This window comes from Anguilla rostrata, chromosome 10 (assembly GCF_018555375.3).
Source record: "Anguilla rostrata isolate EN2019 chromosome 10, ASM1855537v3, whole genome shotgun sequence".
In the NCBI taxonomy this organism is placed as follows: Eukaryota; Metazoa; Chordata; class Actinopteri; order Anguilliformes; family Anguillidae; genus Anguilla; species Anguilla rostrata.
Genome location: NC_057942.1, coordinates 6,351,480 through 6,357,248, shown reverse-complemented (window position 1 = coordinate 6,357,248; position 5,769 = coordinate 6,351,480).

The window sequence follows — 5,769 nt, the reverse complement described above, 5'->3', positions numbered from 1 at the left end:
AAAAAGACAGACACAGGGACAAGCAGGCGGGGAGGCACACGGCGACACCGATGGACACACAAAGGGACAGGCAGACAGGGAAGGCGAGGGGGGAACCCAACAACTGACATAGGGACTGACACACAGGCAAACAAGACAAAACACACGCGGACTGGCACACAGACAGACAGGCAGACAGGCGGGCAAACACATTGGCCGATGGGCTGACGGCCTGGGGGGCAGACAAACAGGCCAACAAACTGGCTGACACACATACGGGTAGACTAACAGACAAACAGGCGGGCAGACAATTAGACAGGGGGGCCGGGGAACACACAGACACACGGTTGGGAGGACAGACACCAAAGGGAGAATGGACACCAGGGGGAGCAATGAGACCGGGGGAGGGACGACCACTGGGGGGAGCGACGAGACCGGGGGCGGGACGACCACTGGGGGGAGCGACGAGACCGGGGGAGGGACGACCACTGGGGGAAGGACGGACACCGGGGGAGGGACGACCACTGGGGGGAGCGACGAAACCAGGGGAAGCACGAACGCCAGGGGAAGCACGAACGCCAGGGGAAGCACGAACACCAGGGGGCAAGGTGTGGACACTAGGGGGAGCGAGAACACTAGGGAAAGAACGGACACTGGGGGGCGCGAGAACACTAGGGGGAGCACGAACGCTAGGGGGAGAACGAACGCCAGGGGGAGCACGAACGCCAGGGGGAGCACGAACGCTAGGGGGCAAGGCAGGTGGCTTAGCCTGCGGGGCGGCCAGAGCAGTCTGCGGCGGCCCCTGCGGGACAACAGAAGGGACCGTTGTCCTCTCCGGGGCTCTGGACGGCTCTGGAGGCCTCTCCGGAGCTCTGGACGGCTCCGGAGGCCCCCCCGGGACTCGAGGCAGCTGCGGAGGCCCCCCTGGGGCTTGAGGCGGCTCCGGAGGCCCCCCCGGGGCTCGAGGCACAAGTAAAGCACGAAACTTGGGTGTAGCAGGCGGCCTCCGCGGAAGGGTCAGAGCAGGCGGGACCTCCGGGGCTGGAGGCGGCTCTGGGGGTCTCTCCGGGGCTGGAGGCGGCTCTGGGGGCCTCTCCGGGGCTGGAGGCGGCTCTGGGGGCCTCTCCGGGGCTGGAGGCGGCTCTGGGGGCCTCTCCGGGGCTGGAGGCGGATCTGGGGGCCTCTCCGGAGCTCCAGGCGGCTCTGGGGGCCTCTCCGGGGCTCGAGGCGGCTCTGGGGGCCTCTCCGGGGCTCGAGGCGGATCTGGGAGCCTCTCCGGGGCTCGAGGCGGATCTGGGAGCCTCTCCGGGGCTCGAGGCGGATCTGGGAGCCTCTCCGGGGCTCGAGGCGGATCTGGGAGCCTCTCCGGTGCTCGAGGCGGATCTGGGAGCCTCTCCGGGGCTCCAGGTGGCTCTGGGGGCCCCTCCGGGACTTGAGGCAGAGCAGGCCGTGAAGGCCGCTCCGGGACTTGAGGCAGAGCAGGCCGTGAAGGCCGCTCCGGGACTTGAGGCAGAGCAGGCCGTGAAGGCCGCTCCGGGACTTGAGGCAGAGCAGGCCGTGAAGGCCGCTCCGGGACTTGAGGCAGAGCAGGCCGTGAAGGCCGCTCCGGGACTTGAGGCAGAGCAGGCCGTGAAGGCCGCTCCGGGACTTGAGGCAGAGCAGGCCGTGAAGGCCCCTCCGGGACTTGGAGCAGAGCAGGCCGTGAAGGCCCTTCCTGGACTTGGGGTGGAGCAGGCCGAGGGCCCTGCCGACTGGGCTGGGCAGGGGACAGGAACACAGACCACAGCCGTAGGGAACCAGGCTGGGCAGCTGGACGGGACCGGCGGGACCCCCGCGGGCCGGGCCCTGGAAAGATCGCCAGTCGAGTCCCTTCGAATGACGCAGGGCCGGGAACCGCTGGCTGGGCAGCTGGAGGTCTGGCCGACCGGGAGGCAGCCCGACCACGGCGCCTCCGTGACCGCCCACCCCGGGCACTGGGAAGCTCAAGGGCGAGGGACTCCCAGTCGCTGGGTGGCGAGTCCTCCGGGTCACTCCACCACCCCGGTGGCATGATAAACAAACACAAACAACGAACAACCAAAAAAAAAAAAAAAAAAACACCTCTGCTGGGTCCCACACTGGCTGGTTCCTTCTGTGACGGTCCGGGTAGGGGGGACCCAAACGCAGAGGGAAAAAAAACAAACTCAAAAGGGAAAATTAACAAAGACTTTACTAACACAAGGTGAACAACCAAGGAACAGACAAGGCCACAAAGGGAAAAAAACACGAACTCAAAAAATCTCTAAATAAAACAGAAAACAAGAGGAACTCAAACACGGGCAGGGCAGAACACAGTCAGGGCAGAACGCAGGCAGGCAGAACACAAGGGCAAATCAACAAGTCAGGAACTAAACAAATCAGGAACTAAACAAGTCAAGAACAAAACAAGTCAAGAACAAAACAAGTCAAGAACAAAACAAGTCAGGAACAAAACAAGTCAGGAAACAAACACAAGCAGGCAGGTACATGTAAGTCAGGGAACAAACACAAGCAGGCAGGTACATGTAAGTCAGGGAACAAACACAAACAGGAAAAGAACGCAGGCAGGTATAAATGGACTGAACATACATCGGTAACAAACACAAAGCAGAACAAACGCAAGGAACCAGCACCCGAGTCAAGGGAACAGAGAACTTAAATAGACAAGGGGTAACAAGACACAGGTGAACTCAAAAAACAATCAAACCAGAAGGAGGGGATAACAAGACACAGGTGGGAACAATGATGGGATAACGAGACAATTGAAACAATCATACAATTAACAGGGGGGGGAGCAGGACACAAAACAGAAGTGCCGCCATCTGGCGGCCCAACAAGGGAAACACAGACAGGAACACAGGACCATGACAGTTCTGCTTCTACAAGTATACAGAGCGGACATACTTTTCATCCTGGCACCATTTTGCAATTACGAGAAACAAATGTTGACGGGAGTGTGGATTGCTCGTCTGACGCCAAAATGCCCGTCAATTAGGAAATTTTTTCACACACTTCACGCACTAGCGGTCTTATGGTAGATTTTCTTCTAGCCAGGCAAAGGTCAAGGGCAGCATGTGCATTAATCCTCACAGGTTGACCTTTGGCTAGGATTTCCCTTAGTCAACAGAGAGGACCTTGGGGAACAGGCAGACACATTGGGGGGGGGGGAAGAGAAGACTTCAGGGCTTGAACAGAGCCTCTTCCACTCCACTAATATGCGGTCCTGCTCCAATGACCTCCCGTTTATTCACGCTTGCATGCCATGTAGGACGGGTGAGACCCACACCCATCTGGTGGACAGCAGAGCACATTGAATATCACACCTGCCTCATGGGGGGGGGGGGGGGGAGAGCCCTGCAAGAGAACTGTAGCATGTTCTGTCAGAATGTTTTTGACTTATTTAATACTTCCACAATGTGGTCGTGTGATTCATGCTCATTTTCCAAACGCCTTGACTTGTTATTCAATGCGGTCCCCCTCAGTCCTTTGAAGAAAACAGTTGACGTGGCATCGATGGCAGGGCTGGTTCTTGGCATAGGCACTATAGGCGGTTGCCGATGGTGACTACTTTTGGGGCTGCCAACCGTGCTTTCATGACAGTCGACGAAATCCCCCTGAACCCGCAATCATGGAGGGAAGGTAATGACGCACTGAAAAAACTGGTGGCTTTATCTTCCCTAGTTGCCATTTCTTTATACTTCACTTCCTGTTCCTCAGCGAGAGAAAAGACAAGCCCAGTGCTCCTGAAAAATGGATCAGAAGGCAGAGGCAAGAGGTGCAGGGGCTGTGCTAAAAAAAAAAAAAAATCAAAATTTCATAAGACTATTGAGTTTTAGCCACTAGACCTTTTTTTATTTTATTTTTTTCTGTTGTTCACACAGCACAAATAGTGCATGCAGCCGTACAGGTACAGCAGACTTTCCTGAAGCCCACCTTATATAGCATCCCCGCTGCTGCCATGCTGACAGCAATTACCGGTTTGCTTTTCAGAGTGGAGCTCGCCGGCCAAATCCAACAGCTGTCAAGAGCCACTGAAGGCCCGTCAGGTTTTCGGTAATGCCGTGGAATTCTGCCGTTTGCAACGAGGCCATTACCGGAGGACAACTGATTTCATGAACATGTTTGTGTGTAAAGAGATCAGCTACTGTGCCAGAAATAGAAACAGAAAGGAGCCACACTCTCAAACTCTTTATATTTTACCCTGTATTAAAATTTAAAGGCGGCAGTTGAAAATCGATAATTTTACAGAAGATTCAAAACGACAATTGCTGTGAATGATTGAGCCTTTTTTGTGTTCTTTACCACTGACGATGTACTGTAGGATCCCAGCCTGTTCACGAAAAAGGTGTCGGACCGTCAGCTGCATCTCTCCGGGTAGGTTAGTGGGAGCGTACGAGATTGAAGTTGAAAGGTCTTGAGTTTAGTAGGTTGCGCACATCCTGGCAGAAAACCGATTTTTCATCAAAGTCGAGGCAGACCTTTCTTTCCCATCCCGTCATTCCAATGGCACGTGTCAATGCTACACACGTAACTCAACCTGCGTGCACTAGCTTTAATCTGGAACACTTTCCAGCCATGTTAGGTATCTCTTGGACAGGTAAATATCTCTTTGACAGTAATTACTTAAGGCATTTTCTGGACAGAACTACCCATGCACCTTCGGTGCTTTGATATTTTAAAATACTTCTAACAGAAAAAGAACCTTAGAGAACATGACTGGATGTCCAGAGAGCTCAAGCTAATACCTGTTTTACTGTCCTTATTGATACTTGTGAAAGTGAACAGCTGACATATATTTTGGGAAATGTTAAGTGGAGAGATGGGTCTGTAATTAAACACTGCCGTGCGGCATATTTGTGGATTCTAAGCATATCTCTGTGTGAGACATGATTGTCTTATTCAGCATGCGCAGGCAAATTGAACTTGTGGAATCGCAGTTAGGTTGCACATTAAAGCCCGATCTTATGAGAATGTGAAGAAAGGCTATCTGAACAGCTTGGGGAGGCAGTAATGAGTTCTCCAGAGATAGCTAGTAGCTTCAAGACACAATTAGGTTCAGCATTTCTTTACCTCCCAACAAGAGATGGAAAGGTAGTGCTGTAACTGCACTCAGGAAGACTGTGTGTGTGTGTTTCTGTTTGCATCTGTGCATGTTTGTGTGTGTGTGTTTGCATACATATGTATGTTTGTGTGTGCGTATGGGTGTGTGCAAATGTGTGTGTGTGTGTATGTGTTTATGTGTGCAGACCTGTTTTTTACCCACAATATCCTGTTTTATCAGCTGACCTGAAACAGGAAGCTGCATCTTGACATGCCCTGATTGGTGGTCTTTTCCTGACATAGCCTGAGTCTGATTGGTGGTCTTTTCCTACGAACATGCTATGCATAGAGCCAGTCAATGGGGCAGTTAATAAGGCCTGTAACATGTGATATAGGCTATTTGTTTCTCAGATAGTGGCACTGTCTGCTTCCTCACTATCCAGCCCATTGTTTGATTTATTGATCGCGCCAGTGTGTCCTTCCATGTCTTCTCCAAAGAGTTCAATCATTTCCCAGCTAAACCGTATAGATGAGAACATTAGATAGTCAAGGCTGAGTAGAACATTAGACAGCCAAGGCCTAAGCATTACACTATATAATGATTAGTGCTGTTGTAATTACAGTACAGTGAAACCGAGTAGGTGAAATAAATAGAAGACATTGCTTTTGAGAATAATTCAGGGAAAAATATTAAAACATTCATAATGAGCTATACTCCGGAAAGACCTATCA